Here is a 25899-nt window from a genome sequence, read left to right as displayed (position 1 = left end):
TATTTAGTCGATCTACACAATTTTTTTTTTTACTTGTAAGTAATGCGTATTTATATATATATATATATATTATAGAGCTACATTTTGCTATTGCATTCATCAATTTCCTTTTTAGTTTCTGTTCTTTTCAAATCCTTTTGCAATACAATCTTGTGTACGTTTCTATAATATGTCTACATTCATTCAATACGTTCCAACTGTTACTATCTATTTTTTTTTTTATTTTCAATTGAAGTCGATCCTGTACCCTTTTTTTCTCGTCTATTCAATCTTAGTTACACTTTATATTTATTCTTTTCTTCCATAAAATACTCTATATATTATGTTTTTATTATCTACCCACGTCCCTCAAAAATACTCACATTCTGTTATTTTTATACTTGATATACTTATTAGTTATTATATATACAATTCCTAAACCGGCTAAGCCTATGATATTCCATAGTTTTATTGTTCTTAAAATTGTTTATATATGTTTTGAGCTGTGTAAAATTGTAATAATAATCTGGTTACTTATAATTTTTATGTACTCGTAAAGTTAAATTACGTTGTATACACCATCCATATAATATCATTAAATGTTATAAGTATGTATAAGTTTTTATTATGGTTGTCATATATAAGTACGATAAACCGTAATTATAGTATTTAAAAGTTATTAATATATGTATGGTTTTAAATAAATTAAAAATTAAAACATATTATATTCGTGTTTAGACGAAAAACATTAAGTATAAAAGATAAGGATACCTAGTAATTTTTTAGAAAAATATTGTATTATAATGTAATAAAGTTTTTAAAATTATTTTTATATGTATTGTATTTAGAAATGCCATTAGGTTAAAAATTTAACATTTTCAGAGTGTTGTTAATGTATGAGATAGAGTGAAAAGGGACTTTTCTAAGCTGTCAAATTCCCTATTTCCCTTGTGTTCAATTTTCTCGGTATCCTTAGGGGTAATACGTAGCTTTATTCTTTCCAAGCCAGATTGAAAAAAACTTTTGAACACATTTGGTTTAGCCTGTCGTATAACTTCTCCATTCAATATTAAATGAAAACGAGATCTGATTTATGTATTTATACTTTATAGGCGAATACATTTACTTTATTTCCTTTGTTAGGTACCTACTATATACTTTTTTATTCTTATTTCTCGTCTATAGAATTCTTCTATAGACACAGCTCTACGCATTGCATACTAATTTTTGTTTTTATTGTTAGTATATTGAAATTATACTTGTTCTACAACACTAACGAATATACAATATACATTTATATCACTATAATATAATGAATTTAATTGACTTTTATTTTTTTGATGTTTGATTTATATTTAACTAAACTCCTAACAATTAAAATATTTATGGGGGATTATAAGGTATTAAAAGGTAATTAATCCAATTATTAACTAGATAGTACATATTACTATAAGAGGTGAATTATCGTTAGATTACGAAGATTTATTGATGAGTGGTAACTGGTAAATTACAAAATAGATTCCTTAAAATATTTATGTATAAGGTAGCTAACTTCATATTGTAAAGTTAAATTCAAATTTATGCTTATATTTAGAAAATAAGCTTTTAAAATATTTGTAAATCATACACACTACACAATGCATATAGCTTAATAGAGCTATCAGCTTTATTAAAGTTACATAAAATATATAATATACTTAAATCAAGAATCAAGATATATCAAATATTAAATACAATATATAATTAAACATTAATAACGTATAATATATATATATCAATTATATAGCTGTCATATAGGTATTATGAAAATATGATAATTATTTGCTTACATTGAAAGTGTAAGGTACTTCGTACTTTTTATAGTTAATTTTTTACAAATATTAAGCAAAAGTAAGCTCTTCTTTGAAATTAGTTCAATTATAAAATAAACCATTTTGATTCTTAAACTTTTATCCTTTTCATAAATTGTTCAATGCATTTACAAAACTTTGATACAACGTCGTCTCATCTTATTGAAAAGTAAACGTATATATTTTCATAAAGAGTTGTAATTATCTCTGTATTGATCATATAGTTCTAGTCAGTGAGAGATTAATTATGAGCAGTAAAATTTAATTTTGAAAAGCTATAAATGAGAATCTATAGTTAGTTATTTATTTTGTAAATAAATTTAAAAATCCATAATGTTACCTATTCATAAACAATAAAAATGATGTGTATGTTTTATTTATTACTTGTCATGAAAACGTTGTCATTTAAATAATAGGTACAAATATAGATAAATAGTGAAGTAGTTTGTGGAGTGATGGGAAAGATCCCGTTGTCTAATTTTTAAAGACCTACTTATATAGGCTGATATTGGCCAGTTCAATTGTTTCTCCCCTAAAGAAAAAAGTTTTAATCAAATATGTACAAAGTATAATTTAATATCATTCTTATTCTACCCTAAACTTAAACAATTTTAAATTTTAAAACAGTATTTTGTATTTTTCGAATAGTTGATTGTTGTGTTAGGTATTATATTTTTACATTTACAGATTATTTTTGAATTTAATAAATATTTATGAAATATATATCTTATAATTTATAAAATATATAATATTAATACATGTATTACTATTACTACTACTACCACTACTACTAATAATACTAATAAACTATATCTATTAAGACTATTATTATAATAACTATATCTGTCTAAATTATACAGCTGAGTGAGAAATGCCAAATAACGACCTTAAAATAGGTACTAGACGTAGTAGAATGTTTATAATCGAATATTAATAATATATTTTTAATTATTTTATTGAAAAATTATATTAGGGATATAAAACATATTCATTATTATAACAGTTATCAATATATCATAAATTACTCTATCACTAAATAATTGAAAGATCAAAACACTAATTGTTATGAGTAAATTAGGTAATTTGTAATGATGCTCTTGAAATATTGCATTGAAGATAATTTAGTCTGTAGCATTGTAAATAATTTTTAAGTATAAAGCATAACATGGCGCTATTTTTACTTATAAATATTGTAAAATATAGATTAATTATATGTGTGACGTATTACATTTGTATCATAGAACTTAGATTCAGTATACACACATCGTTAGGTTTACTATTACTAGCAATATCAATCAATTTGTTTCTGATGCCATTGTTATCGTAATAATTGTACCAGTTTCAACTGTCGTCCAGCTTTTAAGGCTAGATTAAATGGAATCGTTAAATTTTTATAATAAATGGAACATGCATGAAGATATCCCTTGTCAAAACTAAATTAGTAAATTATTTGAAAGTTTTAAGTTATAGGTTATAGCAGTGGTTCTATATTTGTGTACCTACCTTTATTTTCTTCACCCTATACCTATGGTGGGTATAGTCGGATAGTCAAGAAAAAATTAACCAAAATTTAAACGAACCTCTGAAGCTTGTGATTAAAATATATACACGTAGCCACGTAAGGCCGAAGCTGTACAAAATTAATGTTGGGATTACCTTTTCTAGTCTTAATTGTATTATCAAGTTATATTGATTACTTGGTTAAATAGGTACTTACGTCAATATTAATGATAAAAATAAATTATTATAATTTTGTTACCTATTATGTCCTTATGACAATTTTGTCAATTGTTTAGGATCAGTTTGCTAACTTTAAAATATATTAGTATCGTTATTCGTTATATAGTTATTAAAAAAAAAAAAAACTTCAGGGGAATATAAATGTTTAATTTACAATAACTGTTAACAAACTGAATAAAATACTAATTAATACATTATAAAGGATAATAATATGCACCTACTTTTGTCAAGAATTTAAAAATGAGAAATACAGTAATATTTATTAAACATTAATATAAATAATTCAATATTAATTAATAATTGATAATCTTAAAATGCACCAAGCGGCAAGCACTGACCTAAATATTTAAAATATTAATCTTTAGAGGCCTATATAGCTAGAACCGTTAGAATTGATCAGTTTATTTAAACACATTACCGCTATTGAGTATTAAATATTAATGATGCATTACTTAGTTGGAGGTTCAATTAGAGTTTATTAAAACTAATTAAAACGTGCATAGAAGCTTACCGGGTTAGCCAATGGCTGTATATGTAGCTTTCAGTAATTGATTCTTAATCATCTCTATTGCAAGGTATATCAATTTTTTTTTAAAGTACATAATAGGTTTTATATTATATATATATAGGAATTTTTTAAAAATTTGCTGATAATTGGAAAGTTTTATAGGTTAAAATAGTTTTATTTTTATTAGAATAAGTTTCAGTGTATGCCTAATAATGTCAATTGATTATCTGATAAGTTCATATTTATCATATACATATTAACATTTTTGTTTTGTTCTTTTAGAATTGTAGGTTTTAATTTTTAAACATAATTACGCTATTTTATTACAAAATAATATATTGGTGTAAATTCACTTATTAATTGTAATACTTATTTATTAGAAGTATTGTTAGGCCCCTGTGTCTTACGGAGGAATTTAAGAACATTATTTTTCTTTACGATACATTCAGTTTGTCTAAATAATTTTAAAAATAATTTACTAATTAGTTAAATTTAATAAGAACAAGATCGCTTTTCTGAAATGTTAATAGTTATATAAAAATACTAGACAGCAAACTTCGATCGATTATTATTGCCAACAAAATGGCCGCTATTAGTTATCTAAGGGGTAAATGTTTTTTAATATGTTGTTAGTATTAATAAGAACATTTGAAATAGATTAAATATTATGTATTTATAATTGTGGTCGTGATTAAAATAATTGAATAGTATCTTATAATATCAGTTTAATTTGAAAACATTTACTTCCCTTAGATAACAGATAGCGGCCATTTTATTTGAATCATTATTTTATACGTATGGGCTACGGCAGTCGGCTGTCTAGAATTTTTGGGTATCCGTGGAAATGTTATTTGTTAAAAATTAATCAACATAATGACATATAAACATCATATCATTATTTCTTTATGCAATTTTCTTTTTCTTATTTAATAATTATTAATTAGCCTACGAGATACGTATATTATATTTAAGTTTTAACTCGATAAGGGTCTAAAATAGCTAGTTACAAAGTATTATTTTAATGGTCAACTATAAGTAACCCTATAATTTCTAGTTAAATGATAATATAAATAGCAAGAAAGTTATGTTATTGATATAAATTTTTGGACAAATGCATAATTTATTAAGTAGTATACACACAAAAATAGGGGTGGTTAAATTATTTGTATTTGTTATTTTAATATGGCTTTAATTTATCATTTTCAATTAAAAATATCTAACATTATTATTCAATTTTCAAACATAATCAATCGATGTTAATAAACGTAATTTAAAAAATGTATACCAGTATTTATACGAAATAGCAAAGTGTGTTGCTATTATTGTAGCAAATTATTTAGTTTAAATTTATTTAATTAATTTGTTTTACAATATCATTTTAAATTATTTATTTAATTTTGTTTACAATAATAATTATTTGGTGCATAAAAATAATATGTAACATAATTATTGATTATTTTCTTACGAAGCCTTCCATTTAACTGCATAAACTGAAAACAAATAGGTACTTAAAATCATAAAAAATCCGATCTCTTCCTATGACACATACTCGTATGTTTTAGGGCACAATAAGTAGCAACAATTATAATTGTCGAATACAATATTAAAAGCGTCTGGAAGTAAACAGAACAATATTATAACGAACAATAAAACGACAAAAATAAATATATATATAATTATACGAGTATAATGTATACCTATATAATAAACACTGATTGAATCAATATTTTCCCGCGTAGTTTTGATAAACATTTATAATAATAACGAGAAAATTATAGTAAAATAATTTATATTTATTGTATATTAAAAATGTCTATAAATAAAAGAGTGGACCACGGACGTTCCAATTTCGGAAAGGTACATTATATATATATATATATATATATACAACAACATAATTACGGAGGAAAAAAATAAATCACAGCTTTAGATTTCATAAAAGTTCTTTTTCTCCTTTCCGCACATCACACACACACACACACACACACTTATATATATATCCGCCGTCGCTCGCTGCTGCCGTCGCAACTTACAATAACGATCACGTTGCTCGGGGGTAAAAATAAGTCGTGAATATATATATATATATTTATATACGAGTATACGTTCGGAGAAAAGACGTAGAGAAAAACGAGAGGCGGGTAAGAAAAAGGATAGAGGGTAAAAAAAAAAATACAATTTCGCCTTCTAAAGATAAATATATATATATGTGTGTACGGTTGAAACTCGGAATTTATAGAAACATTCTCGCGTTCCTTGTACATTTATATACATATATATATATATAGGCGCGCGTATATAGCAACAGCAGCAGGGCGCCGTACTCTGCAGTCAGCGGCGGCCACCATTATTATTATTATTATTATTATTATTATTACGCGCTCGGAGCGACGGCGGCGACGGTGATGACTGTACGACGGCGGAAAGTACGCGGAGGAAGAGGAGGAAGTCGAGAGACGGAAAAGCTCCAGTTCCGGGGCGGCGGTGGTACCGGAGGGAGAATGCGAGGGTGAAAATGGGCGTTACCGGATAGCACCGGTTGCCCCGGGCAACCGCGCGGCTACACTACTCGACCCGAACGGAGTGCAGTGTACCATCACTGCGTGCGCCGCCACACCGTCGTTCCGCCGTCTAGATGGGTATTGATTTGAAAAGGTACCCGGTGTAGTGCGTGTGCACACATAGCGTATATACTCGACACGACTCCGAGCGCAAAACCGGGGGGACCGGTACGGATAACGACTCTGCTGGCTCAGGCCCGTATATATTATATATATATATTATATATACCCGCGAGTATAGAGGTATATAGCACACACACACACAAACATATATATATATATATATATATAGGTATTATGTGTTAGTGCGTGTGGGTGTACTGTATAATATTGCGATGACGGTGACGACGGCGACGACGGTTTCGATGTTGTCGTATAACGCGCGTGTGTCAGACAAAATACGAATTTTCAAACATGAATAATACATCGTTTGGACGGCGTGTGCGCCGAAGCTTGTCCGGAGGGATAGCGAACGAGTCGTTTATAGATGTATATAATAATATAATATGAAATAATATGGATATGTGCATACCTGTGTATGGTTGTATCTATATAATATGTTCAGGTATAGAGGGTGATTAGCCAGACGTGCGCGCCCCTCTTTTTTCACACAATAATGCAGTTATTCAAAATCTGATTTTTTGGAATTTTTAAATACATTTTAAGACCATAATTTAAAATTCTTAAAATTTTTGTACTACTTTAGAAGTGCCTTGTGACGATATACACATCTGTTTTTCAAATGAGAACTATTCTTTTCTACTTTAAATTATTTTGTGGTTAATTTTTATGAAAATTGTACGTCCCATCGACATCACAATTCTAATGAGTATAGCTTTCGGATTATTTAACGCTGTATATGAAGGATAACAGTAGGTCCACGATTAAAGATTGAATGATATGGGGGGAGGAGAGCTTAGTAAATTGAAAATGTTAATAATTAATATTTATTTAAAAACATTTATGGTTTGTAAAAATGGTCCAAGTATAATAAACAGCAGATTTAATAGGTACTACAAACATTTTATATAATATTTTTAAAACCATTTTTAAGGACTATTATTCTTATTATAAATATTTTACTAACTTAATAACTGGAAAACTACTTGTTTGAATTTTGAATCAGCTAAATCGAAATTAAAAAAAAATTATTCATTAAATAATTTACAGTTAAAAAGGCGGTTTTCATATTAAATTCAAAAGTATTTATCACCACAAGACATTCTTAGGTAGTACACAAATCTGAATCCAAGAATTTGAAAATGCGGTTTTTAATATATTTTAAAATTTTAAAATCAGAATTTGAATTATTTCATTATTAATCAGAAAATAGGGTTGAATATGCTTAGTGAAGCATCCTATACAATATATAATAATATATATTGTATAGGATATGTCGTGTAATGTGTCTATATATATATATATATATTGTGAAGTTGGACGGATTTAAGGTTATTGGTGAACTGCAGTAACAAAGCGTACTTAAACGTCTTAAACGAACACAATTTCCATGTACTCTGTTAATCTATTTTAGGTATAGTTATAAATCCCTAGATATGTATCCAATATTTTATTATATTTTCAATGAATTATTAAAAGAGTATTAACGCGTGCATCGTTACCCTTAATATCAAGTTTAACGTACAATTAATTTAATTTTGATTTTAAAATAGCGTTTAACCAAAATTTAATAATATATAATGTGTTAATTGAAGTTTAGACTTTAGACTTTAGAGTATAGAAAAAATTAATAACTATCTAAACTGCATCAGGTAGGTATTATATTATATTTTTATATATTAAATAATAATTCCACTCATTACTATTTAATAATAAAGATTAACCATTATATTGTCTACCTATGTATTGTCTATTATGTACATAAACATGGCGAAAAGTAAATAGCTTACGTGCGTTTCTATCGGGTAAAAACACTATAAATCACAGTGGAGATCAGTATTTAGTATATTGTGTTAAAAATGAAATGTATAGAATTGAAAAAATTACTTAATATACTAATTCCGTTCTTCAAGTCACAATAACCAATAAAAGCTTAATTATTATTTGTGATTTAATACAATATCATGGTAAATTATATTGAAAAACTTTGAAATAGATAAATTAATCTAATATTATCTAGGATACACTATATATGCACAATGTAATATAATATAAACAAAGTTTAACGTTTGTTAAAGGTATTTTATGATACTGAAATGAAATGAATAAAATTAGACAAACCATTAATTTAAAATTATAAAATAATAAATAATCCTATGACAAATGACGATAAACCGTTCGAGACCGAACATAGAGAACTTGTTCGTTCGTTATGATCGTTATGTATAATTTAAAAGCTATATTAAACTTATGTCAAATAATAAAATTATTAACACTTTCTATTATTTTTTTTTGTACTATTAGATAGGTAGTTGTCAGCAGTTTTCCTCACGGTGAGAAAATAACTACTCAAATTTAAAAAGAGTGCCAAACCTACACTTGAATACTGATTTTTATAGAAAATATCACGAAAACTTTTTTTATTTTTTTTTGAAAAGTATTTATAAGGAAAATATATAGATATAAGAGTACATTATTAGTACAATAAGACATATCGAAACCAATATACATTATTTGTAAATTGCTTCGCTCAGGATTTAATATAACAATGCCTTATTATAAATTGAAATAATTTGCTGCAATCCCGCTTTAAACTTTTACACAAAAATATGACTTCGATTATTAAATTATGGTTAATTTTTAACTATAGGTACACGGATGTTATTTAATGCATTTAATACTTTGTCAACAATTTATTATTTTATTATAACAACCCGACTGAATACCGTAATGATAATATATTATGCGTTTATTATTATATTTGAATTTTATTCCATCCTTTAAAAAACGAACGGCGTTGAAAGGATAGACTTTTTTCATAACTTAGGTATTTCCTGCAAGAAACTACAGGTTCCCAGACTTACACATAGCATATTTTTACATCATATTATATTGCTTGGGAATCATATGTTATAATGCAAAAATTGAACAATAAAAAAAATACAATTTCATATTATAATTAGTAAAATTAATTTTATCATTATTAAGTATTTCGGTTAAAATTTTAAATTACAGATATTTATTGTTCTAGACTATAGACACAGTACCTAAGTATAATAGTCGCGTTTCATAAAAATACACGCTATACCTATAAATAATTTATTGTTTAAAAAAATTACAAATCAAAAATTAAAATATTTTAAAATTAAATGATAAAAAAAGTGGGAAAGTATTGGTTAACTGTCTGCTGTACATAGGTGATTGGTGTACCTCGTCATTGTATAGTAGGTCTGCGGTGTATTAAATTTGTTAAATTTGAATTAAATCATAAATGATTACAATAACATACGATTCTAAGCGGAAACAGTCTTATATTTTATTTTATCATGTATTTATTATTTATTTATTGCTATTCCTAGTAATTTATTTTATTACTGATATAATACGGTATAAATAAGCACTAGCTTAAAATTAATCTAAATATTTTAAAAATGTCACTGGCTTAGTAAAATGTATAATAATACTAACATAAAAAGTCCCTATAAGAATATATTTATTTTTTAGGTACATACACATTTATTCAGTACATTATTTATTTATTTTTTATTGACTAATATAAAATTAAAATAATTAATTGATTATTCTGTTTTATAATTCTATTTTGATGCAATGTATCATTGTTATATTTTGGTAATTTTTTAATGAAATAATATTTAATATTATGTATTTTTAATCATCATATTATATATTATTTTATGTTTCCATTTTAGAATAAATATTTATTCATCAGGAAAACATTTATACATAATTCGCATACATTTATAAATAAAATGCATTTTCCGTTTAAAAGCACATCTACCGTAAAATATTGATAGGTATTTTGTATTTTTGTATATAATTATAGTGAAAAAATATACATTTTTATATTAGTACGTATACATTGTATATATATAACAGTAAATCATGTTATACTTATATCAAAATAACGTTATTTTTTAGTAAATAACAATAGTTACCTAACAAACTAGTAATTATAATTTTTAATTATTTTTTGTGTTTGTTTATCGATAGTTTCTACACACAATAGAAAATGCTGTAAAATTTTGTTTAAATTGTGTGAATTAGTATTACAGCTGTCGTAAATAGAATCACGGAATATATAGGTACTATACAGACTTGGATATCTTATATATCTATTATAATTATATTATAATTTTTTATTATAAACTATTATAAATTAGTCCTAAGACTAACTACAACTGCTTGAGTCATGTTTATAAACAAGCTTAGTGGGGCTTACTATGGTGTAGGATTCTATTGTAACTATATATATATATATTTATATTTTAAATAATATTTTTATCAGCTTATCGCGGTACGCGTTGGATCGATATTGTTATATTATCGTTGTGTGTTAATATATTCGACAAATGATGTATTAATTTTGTATAAATTGTATAATTAATATAATTAAATATGGATGAACTTTATATGGAAAACAAATTTAACAATATCTTATCTGATATAATTAATAATATGACGTAGTGATAATAACTCATTTCTACCCATTTATATGTGTGATATTTGTATTAAATAATTAAAACATTTAAAATTTGTGATGAAAACACTAGCAAAAAAAATTTTATGAAAAATTGTCAAATGGTACGTAACTATAATATTTTAATAATAAATAATAAAGATTGTCTTATTAACCCTATCAAGGGTTTGCAGAGAGAGCTAATTAAGACGTCAAAGATATGCTAATATTTAACAATATGGATGGTACAAATTAAATAATAAAATAAGTAATAAATTATAATTTATAATACACCCGAATGTGATTAAAATAAAATATAAAATTGAAATGTGTAGGTATTTATGTACTTATATTTGAATTAGGTACCGACAATGATTTTCTTAAACATAAGTATATGAGGTATGCAAAGAAATTTAGCTTGATCTTAAAACTCTGTACTTGAATCATTTGGAGAAAATGAGACAATACTTTGAGAAGCAGCAGGATGTAATAGCCTTATGAGCATACAATGCTATCCAAGATTATGTCACTGTAAGACTTAGTATAAAACGAATAAATGCGCTTGTCGAATAGTTGGAAAATTATGCAATTCAAAATGTCATAGTTCATTGTCATGGAAAAAATAAATAATTATAGTACAAACAGTTAAATACAATTAACATGATAAACTAATATTGTTTGGAATTAATGTAAATCCTTTGTAATTAACGTTATAAACCTAATAAAATATTCATTATTGTTTATTAACGTTAATTTCTGGTAAATAACGTTATTAATACAAATTTAATGTACTTTACTGTAACATATTATACGATATACCGTCTAATACGCTAGTCGCTGCCTTTACACTGTTATACCACATTGATACGATGATTAGAATTTAATATTTATCTGTACTATATGTATTAAAGTATATGTTGTTAGTTAAGTTTACACACGCATATTGATATTATATTTATCTGTACTATATATATTAAAGTATATGTTATTAGTTAAGTTTACACACGAATATTGATATTATATTATATCTTCCTATATATATATATATATATATATATATATTTATTTATGTATTTATATATTCTTTAAAAATATAATGGACCTTCATGTATTATTTATTATGCATAGATACTAGTGTATGATCCACGCTACAAATAAAATATGATTAATAATTTGCACCGCATTACGGTGGTGCTTTATCATTCAATTGATACAATGACTAATAAAGTTAATGCCTATTACTGTTTAGAAATTATTGTTGTATACAATAGGTATCTCTATTATGGCGTGCATTGAACCGATCGTCTAAACCGTATAGTATAATTTATTTTACTATTATAGCCTATAGGTACATAATTTACGTTATTGAAATATATCTATAATAATTGCAAAATATATGTATTTTGTATATGCCTGATGAACAATTTTCAGACCTGAGGCAAGTGGCATTCACCATTTGACACATACATCCACAACTTTTAATATATATTTTTCATAAAAAGAATATAAATAATAGATAATATACCCACTCATCCTACTTCGGTACGCCACTGTTTCTATGTATCTATAAATAATATAATACATTAATACATAATGTATAATATATACACTCTTATACAGTATTATATAGTATAATATGTATAGAGTAGATAGTAAAAAGAAAAAAAATCTCATGTCGAAGTAGCCTTTTAGGTGTTTCTTGTTTTGTGAGAAAATTCGATAGAGATATTTTTAAATGGAAATTCTTTTGTACTATACTTTAAACTATAAATTTTTAAACGAAATTTTCAAAATATTTTAAACTAATTTTAAGCTATTTATAAGTATTTTAGTTTTAAAATTATTTTGACTAGTCTATAGATATAAAATTGTATAGTCAATCAAAATCATTAAAACTTAAGAAATTTATATTTTTGTTTTAGTTAAACAAAAGTTTTAAGTTTTAATCACTTTTTAAATATTGTAAAATTATTTTATATATTGTTTATTAAAAAATATCAAACACACACACACACACACACACACACACACACAGACAGAGGATATATAAGTCACAGTTGGTCATGATATATATTACATATATTCGTTTATAATTATGTCTGAATAACGTTCCAAAACTGATCCCCATGGGAGGGAGTGACTATAATTATTATTGTTATAGAATATGTTGGCAAGAAGGGTGAATTTAAGGGACAAGATATCCGGGTACCTACCTATAATATTTGGCTGAAATATTAAGATTTATATCAAAGTCAAAAGCTGAACAAATACAGTTATATTATATGTATATGGATATGTCATTATTATACATATACATACGTATTGAACTGTTATTCACTGCTGTAACTATGATACACGCATGTATTGTCTTCGTCTTACCATTGATTATAGTTTATAGAATATTAGTTTATTTTATACTAAAATATAGTCTTACCAACGCATAACATACAAATATTTAGGTTCAGCAATTACAGTTTTGTGTTGTTACTTTAATTATTAGAGTGAATTGACTTATATCAAAGATAAGAACATTATTTGTGTTCTCTCATTGGATTTATAGTGTTTTATTTTTTAAGCGAATTATGAGAATTATTAAATTGAAATTATTTACATAATTGCTTAAAAGATAAAACATTATACAAATCCAACGAGAAACACACATTCTTATCTCTAAGTTTGTTAAGAGGTTAATTTACTCTAATATTTAAGGTAACAAGACAAAAATTACAACTTTCGTACCTAAGTATGGGTATGGTATGTATTATAGTACGATAGAGACAAGTAGACGACACATGTAGATGTAACGTCCTTTTAAAACATTGATTGTATACAAATATATTAAGAAAAACCTTTGTTATTTGTTTAAAAACCTTATGGATTAATACTTTACATAAAAATATTCAATATTGTTTATAAAAATATTACACTATTATTTGGAAATTGAGAATATAACATTTTTTAATAAAATGTATTATGTATGAATAACACAATTCAAGAACTAAAGATAATAACGCTTAAATTTCCCTTTATTATATATACATAATATATTAGTAATAACTTATAATATATGGTATAAATAATATATATAGTATAAGTATACATATTCATATATAATAATATACATATTATGTATTTAACATAAATGTAATATTTACATTATTTAAATTTTAAATTCGACGGACTACATTTTAAGCAAGACACTTGGCTTTAAATTATTTAAATTTAACTACCAGCACAAAAAAGAAATGAGTTAATTAGGTAAACATTTATCTCTTTTGTATTTTATAGTAAAAATGATATAGGCACCTAAAGTTCACGTTATATATATTTTGAAATCTAAAAGTATTTAACGAAATAAATATTAATATTAGTATGTAGTGTAAATATTATAGTAGACTAATATTGTGAGAATATAGCAATCTTACGAAATATGTTATATGTGAACACAAAGAATGAACTTTTTACTTGTAAACCTATATAGCAACGGCCAACAGTGGATTGCTGTAATAATTGAACAAAAGACGCATCCGGCAGAAAACGGAAGAGTGTCGTAAAATCTACAAGAGGAAAGAGTGAAGAAAAAATAAGAAAGAGTGATGAAGAACACGAAAAATCGTCAAACTTTAAAGAGGTAAGCTTGATGGCCATCATTCCGAGTTAATTTCGTTAAGATTTTCGGCTCTCGCCGTTTTCCAAAACCATTTTAAACTCGTACGCGCGCAGGAACGACAGACTTAATTTGACAAGGAAAAGTCGAAATTGTTTTCAAAATAATTGACATTCAGTACGTCGTCAGGAAAACTTATTTTTGTATTATTATTTTTATTATTTGCCTCTTTGAAATAATAATAATGATAATAATGGAAATAATAAAAATACCTTATTAGCCCCGAGGACTAGGGTATGCCATACATTATTTCAAAAATATTTTGTATGTGTCATAAACATTATTATATTTTAGTGCATTCTTTTTAGATTTTGTAAGGAATGATAAATGTATGCGTTAGTTTTACGCGTATATGTTTATTTTTAAAATAGTGTTTTTGTGTTGGTGTTCATGGTTTATAAAAGAAAAAAATGGTTCAATTTTAAACGCCGAGGCCTAAAGTTTTTTTTTATATATAAAAAGTGGATCTAGTTGATATATACTTTTGGGTGATCAAAAGGAAGAAATTAATTGACATCTTCTATATAGCAGAGCGTGTCTTCTGGTTTTTTTTGGTTGATTGATAAATAGTTTATTATATAAGTATAATATATATATATCTTCTAAGAGCATTGATTCTTTTTCGTAATATTGTTTTAAGTTTGTAATTAGTTAATTGTTATTAGTTTATTAGGTAAAATATGGTTTTTATGGTAAAAATTATAAAATTTATAACTAATCGTTATTTGTATCAATATAATACCAAAATTATGGTACTTGATAAATGTTGCACATTAAATGTACGGCGAGAGGACTTGAGTATGTACACATACGAACTTGATTAAACTATATCATTCAAAACTACATCCATAGTTAGTACGTTTTCTTCACGACTCCTAGTCTCTAGAAAATAATAATGATTAATAAACAATAATCATGACATAGTTATTATCGTATAGGTATTTATTATTATCCGAGACGACGATCATAAAATACTTAACAGGTATAATATCATAACGACAGATGAGGATCGATTGTCACCTCGCCTCCGCGTAAGTTTACATAAACCTATACATTACATGTATATTATACATTTTGCAGATCCGATCGAGATATAATGCGAGTATAGTAACGAAAATGTGGCTGATTATCTCGCCAGTATCATAATACTATAATACATGCGTACATTGAATATAATAATGAAGTGCGCGCGCGAAGGGTGCGGTGATTCGGCAGAGGGGCTGTGGCGGCGACAGCGACGATAACGGACACACACTGTGACCCTGCCGATGATGACAATCAATCGGAAATATTTAAATTGTGATCAAAGTGCCGCGGGGGGGAGGGTCGCCCATCTGTCGTCCACTGCAAAACTAAATATGTATATATATTTATATAATAGTACATATATTACACCTGTTTTACGCGCACGCCAAACGCCACTGTGACCGGCAGTGGCGAGGGGTCGACGTCGCGTAGATGGACTGTAGAGTGTGGTATGTATATACATATATATTTAAGTGTGTGTTTTAATCCGAGAGTTCACACCCCAAAACTACACAACATCATAACGTGTATAGCGAGTGTCCTCTTACACAAACTGTTTTCTTTTCACAATTCCCGCGAAATCCCTGCCGATTTGTCACTTCTAAATATATAGACGTATATAGACATATGCAAGTACGTATTTCTATTATGTGTACTGAAGTCCTGTTTATATATATATAAATACACGTTTGTATTATTATTATTGTCATCATCACATTTTAGACACTAATAATGTACTTCGATTGCAGAGGGTGCTATAACTGATGGTGGTGGAGTTTGTTCGACTGGACCCTCGGTTCGACGTATTTGTTCAAATTAATTAATACCCGCACTGTATACATAATACATAATATGTGTATATATATATTTATATTATAGGTTATGTGTTATGTGTGATATAATATAGTGGACGCGAGTACGTGACGAAATTGTTTATGTAAGCTACAGCGCTAAAATACCCACGGACTATATCATGACGATATTATGCATATTATATTGCTGTAGCTTTAAGGTATATCAAGGAAACTGTTGTAATAATAATAAAAAGTTTAACAGAGTAATTTGGAGGAGAGAAGGGCTCATATCACGTATCTTATACATTATTTGATCAATCAATACCAATTTATAATAATTCAGATACTTAATAAAGGTAAAAAATATCTCAAATATTTATTAACAGTAACAACAAGACGTGCAAATTCATTAATATACCTAGCTATAGGTACACAACTATAGTTTATCCGTTAAAATATGTATACACTTTTAAGTTATAACTTGTTATAGGTCATAATTGTGTAGCCTATGCGTGTATGATGTGCATGAGTATTAATGATTTTACAACGTTTTATAAATCCTTAGAAAAAAAGATCAAAAATCGTTTTAAATTGTTTTTAGTGTGCCCTTTAAATATAGAATCTTATTATAACGATAAATTTTAGATCTTGCGCAGATATGATGGTATATAAATGAGTTAACATTTGACTCGATCATTATAATGTGAGTAGTGATTTACTAATGATGATGTACGCTCATAACCTACTAAACAAGAAAATCAAGTTCCCAATTGATATAGGATTATTGGTGTAAATGTAGACGGTGTTATGTACAGTTATAACTTATAAGCATCCTACTAAATGCGATGGATATCCATTTGTGCGTTTGGTGTATAAATATATCAATATATAGTGCTCATCCAGTAATTTCACATTGTTTGTACATATATAGCTAGGTAATTATATATTATATAGTATACTTAACACTTATAATTTATTAGTAGATATCACGTCACATACTCGCATGATATTTCAATTTACCTTAAAATTGAAACTTATTATTTATGCTATGAACTAAATTTGCGTTACACCTAGAAAAAAATTAAGATGATGATAATATTATTTTATGTCTATAATAATATACTAATTTTTTATCGGATGGTTTAAACTATTGATGTTTAAAAAGCACTTTAAAAGTTACTTTTTAATTTGAAAATCATGTGTGGATACTCAAATTAAATTGATCGATAACTTTTATTTCCATATAATAATATACCTTTTTACGTTTTAGTCATAATAATGTATTTAAATTGTGTTAGCTTTTAGTTTTCCGGTTTAATTTTATATTGAAAATTAAAATATAGGTATATTTGATTTTTAATACTGCTATAATAATTTATTAATTAATGTAGAATTAAAAACAATTTAAAATACGATATAATAATTTCGAAGGTTTAAAAGTCATGTAAAACTATCACATGGATTTTAAGTATTTTCCTTAAAAAAAATGATTTAATAAAATATAGCTTAGCCGATATTTTAATTTTAATTACTTATTTGCATACCAAATCATTCAATAACGTAAAGATGTATATTGTAAAGTAAATACATGTTTCGCTTCAATAAAAATATAAAATAATACTTACCTATAAACAAAATGCTAAATTTTCATCATTTTAATAATTTATGAGTTTCAGCTTGAGTTTTATAGTAAATTATTATTATTATTGTCAGATGTACTTTACAAGAAAAATATTTAAGTCATTTTAATGTATTGATAAAATTCATTATGAAGACGCTAAAAAATATATCAATCAAGTAAATAATATTATTTTGTATAAAAATAAATTAAAAAAAAAAAAAACTATTATGTTTTATTACACTCTTAGTTTGCCCAAGTACAATATATTTATTTTATTTTTAAAGATCTCGATTTTATAAAACAAGTACCCTGACATTAATGACTCTATAATTTGACAGTTGCATATTATTATACTCGAATATGTTATATTTTGTGACACAAAAGAACACATTGTCATATGTTATGTTTTCAAAACGGACGAAACAGGGTCTTTTGTAAGGGTTTTTTTTTATTACATTGGTTACTCATGTTATACAAAGCCAAATTGAATATGTACGCCCACCGTATTAGTTTTTCTGCCGCTAGAAGCCGCAGCACTCTCGTAAAAGGGTCTCTGATCACAGTGCCCGCGAGTGTATTTCCTCTATTGTCGTCGAATGCGTTTTTTCTCCATCAAAAATCCATTATAATGGTCATAGACATGTGACAAAAACCAGAGCAACCCATTTCATATTTTATTTAAGGCTTAAATAAAAAAAAAAACACTGTTTTAGCAACATGTTGTTACTTCTTTTTGTCAAAACTTTTGATGTGTTTTCATATTGTGAAATACTATATCCTTACACACCACTGCAATCATAATTCATAACTCTCGTATAATATTTTAAATCGCATCATGTATTTATTAAAAGCTTTTATGAATTCAAGAGGTGTTTGTAAGATTGCACTTATAAATGATATATAATTCAACGTCACATAATTTATGATCTGTAAACCACGAATTAAATAAATTATTGTTTATTTATTATCGCATTATTGCACTATGGATAAATTTTTAATACTAATTGGTTAAATTAATTTTAATTCAATTCCAAATTAAATTGAATAAATTAAACTATTTATGAAGATATTTAACAATTAACAATTATTAGTAGATACCAAATCGTAAAAATATTCTCATTTTGTTTTATTAAAAATTTAATAAATATATTATTATATTATATTATATTATAATATTACACCTAAAGGTAGACATAGTGTTTTTTTATCGTATTTTTTCATAGAATTTAAAAGTGATATAACAGTTAAACATTATGGTGATTTACTGAGTAAATATAAATAGGTATATATACATAGTCCACGTAAGTTTATTTACTATTTTCTTCGGATGTCTAAACTGTTTGAAGTGGTACTGAATTATACTTACGTGAATAGAAAATATATGTCAGAATATTGGACAAAGAATATGAATGATGTACATACATATTCTGCTGCCACTGTGACTTGCAAACCATGATGGAATATTTTCTCATTTTATTTTTGAAATCCTTAAAAAGTCTATTTTTCTTTTCACGTATATATATTTTATTTTGGAGTATTCACGATGATAGGTAGATATATTCGTTTATAATAGCGAATAACCCATTTATATAGTGTAAAGGGGATAAAATTGTACAGATAAATAAATTTTGGTTACACTGCTTCTTTAGTTAGCATATACACTATACAGCCAGCAAGATAATATTTACCATCATATCGATAATAATTATCAATACAAATTATTACGCTGTTGACAAATAAGTAATTGATTTTATAGTGGGCCTTGGAGCTACATTCCATTAGCAATTAAATATTCATTTATCGATTTCTAATTTCTGATGATCATATTAAAAAAACTATTCCGGTTTATCTCTAAAAAATTATGTTTAAAAATCGTTTAATCATTTTTATATTTTTAAAGATATTTTTATAATAATTTTAGCCTGTTTGATTAGATGTGCTCCATACTTTGTATTGTTATCTAGCTTACGGACATACGAGGATATTGTATTATGTAAACATATTGCATAGTTCGTACAATATGACGTGCCTCACGATTATCGTTAATAATGTTCACTTGATAGGCGCTCGTTCTATTTAAAAACTATTTATTATGATTATTAACTTTGGTTCAATAATTAAAAAACTGAAAATTGTTTTGTATTGTTTACTGTAGAGGATTTGCATTTATTCTCATAAGGTAGTATGGAACCATCATCGAATCACGGGGACATAAGATGTCCCGTTCGAAGTTTGCCGGGACAAGGGGGCTCGATGATAAGAAAATAAATAATCTCGTTTTAAACGGTACTCATGGTCAACCTTGACTCTAATTTCCTCATACGATAATAATCGTTATCATACCAATGGATATGTAAGAAAATGTAATCTACAATGTATAATTTAATATTATTGAAACCATTATACAGGTACTTTCGTTATTGTGATGATGATACTAATAGATAGGTATCTGTTTCACGGTAAGTTCTTCTCCACAAATTTCATATAATATCGGAAACTCTGTAATGTCTATTATAAATTATAATATTATTACACAGTTAGTATATTATCAGCTATATGTGTGCATTAATATACGTGTGTAATATACATATTGCATATATCATCATATTAACTGTGTAGCTTTAAGAGTTGACACGTTGTATGTTAACTGCGTACACTGCTCAATAAGTTTTATAATTTTATTCAAATATAGTATCTATTACAATAAATAATATTATTAAAAATATTGATAATTTAGTTCTTATTTATTTTCAGTTTACGGCATTAATACACTTCGATAAACATTTATATAATATAATATATTATACATAGGCAGGCCAATTTATTGTTTTAACAGTATCCTTTTAATAATGTGATCTTTGGATAATCCCCATCCAACAACTTTGATTTTGATATCACAACTTTTATTTTTAATTAGATAGTCTTGAATGGAATACTTTTATCGAAAAGTTTATGTTCAAGATATTCACTATGCATATGTTGAATATTGTAGGACTTGTAATTTAAACATTTAAACCATCCAGTGATTGGCGCTATTAATCAGCACTTTTTTAATCTTTATAGTAATCACTAATCATTATACTATGGTTTTTATGTGATCTTTGAAGTAAAATTATCGTGGTTTCCGCCTTAGTTGCAGTGAATCCACGCGAAAAAAAGATATAAATAGGGTTTGCCACGTTTTTAAATACGAACAACTCAGAAAGTATTCGGTACAAATTAACTTTATTTCTATCAAAATTAAGTATATCATAATGTGAAAAAAAAATAATATAAACCATGACGTTTAAAAATGGAAATGTCGGACGTCATCTGAAGTGTACGCTTGCTCTCTAAAGCTACAAGCCCCGTAATTTCGCCAACATCTGCTGCAGAATTTTGTCGACTTCCTTCGAACGTAGCGAGGTGTGTGGTTTATTAGCGTAGGATATCCGAGTCATTTTAGATTTCTCACAAAAAAAAAAAATCGCAAATTCACAGTTCAAGAAAGCTGGTCGATACCGATAGAGTTGTCGTTAAAACGAAACCCAACTCAACGGCACTAATCGCTCTCAACTAGGAAGACTATATAAGATCGGCGATAGAATTCGCGCTTTCCGTGACGGATCCCATCATGTACATCATGTACATCATATAATACGAGTAGGCACCTAATATTTTGCCGCGATACAAAACATACTATACGTATAATAACACGCGCGTTGCATTTTATAATATGCTTATATTATGTATAAGTACACAATATTTTATTACATTATATTATTACGACGTGTGTTATTGTTGTGCGTGGGGCTCGACAAGTGACGGACAAAAGACCCGCCGTCGCGCCGTCGACATCCAAGTCAAGGGGCCTCTCGACATCCGTTTGATTTGCAGCAATAACGCGCGTCGGACAACTACTGCGGCACATCCCTCCCAGTGCGTGTGCCGGCAATAGAAACCCGAACAAATTCGCCGTCTTAATATTTACAGTATCGCGCCCGCGCGCACGTGTCCGTCGTCCGTTTATAGCGAGCCCGAACGCGCCCAGCCAATTGTTAAACCGCACGGCGGCGGGCACGCAACCTGCGCCGCGACACGCGTCCGTCGGCCGCCACGCGTAAATAGAGGCGTTTTTTCTCTCGGCGTTTTAGCGATTTTTTTTTTAACCATTATTATTTTTTATCGAGCGCGTATACACTGCCCACTTAATAGCAGGCCCCGAGTGAGAATTTATATTTGTATTGTCGCTCTACAATAATATACACACCTCTGTACATTATAATATTATTATATACACACGCGCGTGGTAAATGTCATAAATATATATATGTGTGTGAGTGTGTGTGTGTGTGTGTGTGTACATATAACGTGTAGCATTTAGGTACCTATTGTAAATGAAATGGAAAACATTGTATGAAAAATGTGATTAAATTATGTGTTTCGCACGTCTACTTTCATTTAATTGTGTGGAAGTTATAATCTCGAAAAAACGTTCGACGTACCTAGCTGCCTATATAAAAAGTTTCATGATATAAATACATAACTTTGTGGAAAATATTTTGTCACAACAGCCAGTATTGATACACGATATTGTAATCTGATGTTATATAATGAGGTTGTAAAAATCTACCACAAACTACATAATAATAATATGATATCTAAATTATTATAAAATATGTCCTTTATGCTTACAAATATTTTCTTTTGAATATGTCGATCGATATAATCTATTAAATTAGGTATAATTCATGTAAATATAATATGATTTTAAGTTTTCCGGAGTTCACATTTTTATTAATTTTTTGCATTTTATAACAATCACAGTTTAATAACTTTTTTTCCAAATTGCGATTATTGTGAACTATGAGGAAAATGAGATATTTGAAAACAACAATATGGTCTGTTACCTGTTATCTAGAACATTTCGTTGAAGTTAACTTAACTTCAATGTTCGAAAGATGTAGGCAGTAATTAAAATATCAACCACGCTCGACATTAAATCTAGTCAATTTGAGGTACCTAGGTAATATATTGAATTAAACATCAAACGGTTTATTTGATTATAATAATGCACAATAAATTAGGAATGCAAATTTATACGCAATGTTAAGTATAATTGAACGTGAATGTTTTGCGTAAAAAATCGTCAGTTTTGGTTAATCAGTTAATTGTTCTCATTAATACGTTGTTCAAAACTTCACTATTTTTAGCCAAAATACTATAGTTTTAATGAAATAAAAACATATGAGTTATAATTTAATAAGTATTAGTAGGTATTTAATTTTTACAATTTTATTATATTATTTCTGTTATTATTAGCGGTATAATAAATATATGTTTATGTACAATAATTATGAAACGCAGAAATTATTTAATTTATACATTTGGATTTATTTTTAATCTAACCTTTGATTTTAATCGAAATAGCTAATTTTTGAACGTTTAAAACCATTATTTTTATTTATTTAGTTTATATTACAATTAGTCATGTTACTAAAAAATTTATATTGATTAAAATTATTATTAATATACCATATTATCAATTATTTCATGACTTCCTCAGTCGCTATATATTAGACGTATTATCGTATACAATAGTATAATAGAGGCTATACCCAATAAAATAGCACATATTATTTGTTGAAATAATTTAAAAAATTTACCTAAATATTTCTAATAAAAAAAAAAAAAAATTAAAGATTTCTTAAATTTTAAAATATTTTATTTTTTAATAATAGTTAATTTTTAATGAAATAATGTTTATGCTTTATAATATAAACATTAAAGCACTCCAAAAGCTCTCCAGTCTCTTTAATATTTCATTTAATAATCTGTTTTTGCAGGTTTTTATATTTAATGTAAACTTTTAAATAGTTTTAATTAGATGAATGTTGTTTTAATAATATAATACAAGTATATACTGTAGTAACTTTCAAGTGCGTATCTATTGTGTATATTTCAAAACAAAACTAAATGTTTACAAAACTATTCATTTAATTTATCTTAACTACTGTTAACACACAAATAATATGTAATAATATTTTAGTTAACTTGAATATTTTTTTCATTAGTCTATATTTACCTACTAAGTATAAAATAGTATTTAATAGCTACTAAGAATAGTTTTGCGCAGTGGTGATATCGTAACCAATGAGCTTTATCTTAGGTGCGATTATTGCTGGTTTAAAACCTATTAAGACATATTATATACTTATATTGCAAAAAACTAATTATTTAGATTAATATAAAATATATGAAATTAACAACTGAAAACACAATAATTTGTAATATAAAGTGATATATCCTAGTTATGGTAAAAATTTTGGACATAACTTTTATTGGGTACGCAAATGTACAAACCATGATATGTAAAACTTTAAATAAGTGTCTAAAAGTTTTTAATTTACTAATCTATAAAGCTTGTAAATTATTATCATGTTGTAGACTTGTATACAAGTAATAACTATAATTATAGTGTAATAACACATTAATTTATACTTTATGTAAATTCTAATCCATACACAATATATACACAGCATCAGTCACGAATAATTGCAATAATTTTTGAGACATCAATTTGTTACACTTTAAAGTTTAAATATTATATTGTTGGTATATTTTTATAACCTTGATTTAATAAATCATGAATAATCACATTTCAAGCAAAGTTTTTAAATAGATGAAAATAATAATATTAAAAAAGAATAAAAAAAAAACTGTAACGTAATATACAATACAAGCGTTAAAATCAATATTTTGTAAAATGTGGTGAGTGTTGACTGTTGATATTTATTAGTAAGTACCTAAGTAATTTTCCTGGTTATACGCACTAATGTAAATAAAATTAGAGTAGGATTTATCTGTGGTTAATAAAAATAAATAAATAATTAATTCGTTTAGGAAATTTAATTTTTTTTTAATATGTTTATTACCTATTGATTTGCCGTAGTTAGTATTTGACATTAACCATTGTAGGTAATCGATGTCTATTTCTATAGTTAAAAACTTAAAACAGAGTAATTTTTCGGTAATTTCCAAGTCAGATGTTGATTTATCACTTATAAAACTTTATAATATTGCATATTAGGTACACTTTTTTGTTGTAATTAATAAGTGAACATTTTGAAAATATCATGTAAATATGTGATAAATATGAAAAGGTAAAAATTTGAAATTCAAAACACTTTGTGTTTTAGTGAAGGGAGAATAGTGTCTATACACCACTAAAGCTTAATTTTCGGTTTACACTTAAAAATGTCATTACACAAATTAGAGTGCAAACTACAAGAGTTGGAATGCAAATACATTGCCAAATGCCTAAATGGCTAATTACCTAATTATTATTTTCGAAAAATGTTTTTGAAAGGTTTTATGTGGTGGCCGAGGACATTTATGAATTTAAAGTTTCAATAGTAGTGTTTTGTGAAAATAAATATAACTATGTATTTTCATAGTATTAGTGATTAGGTTATAACCATAAATACATTATTTTATTGATTTAAGTAAAATACTAATAAATTATTTATTATTACCCACTTTTTTTAATATTAATTTTGTTATTTCATACCATGCTT

General features: G+C 26.4%; 1 non-coding gene across 1 annotated transcript; it reads left to right on the top strand.

Moving 5' to 3' along the window:
• The first annotated feature begins 24446 nt into the window (after window positions 1-24446).
• Window positions 24447-24563, top strand: LOC113550753. The gene has a single exon (XR_003405062.1). It is a non-coding gene; the product is annotated as a U4 spliceosomal RNA (small nuclear RNA).
• Window positions 24564-25899: the final 1336 nt, after the last annotated feature.

Source organism: Rhopalosiphum maidis, chromosome 4 (assembly GCF_003676215.2).
Source record: "Rhopalosiphum maidis isolate BTI-1 chromosome 4, ASM367621v3, whole genome shotgun sequence".
Lineage (NCBI taxonomy): Eukaryota > Metazoa > Arthropoda > Insecta > Hemiptera > Aphididae > Rhopalosiphum > Rhopalosiphum maidis.
The sequence above is the reverse complement of the archived record's forward strand: the minus strand, read 5'-3'. Positions and strand labels throughout refer to the sequence as shown.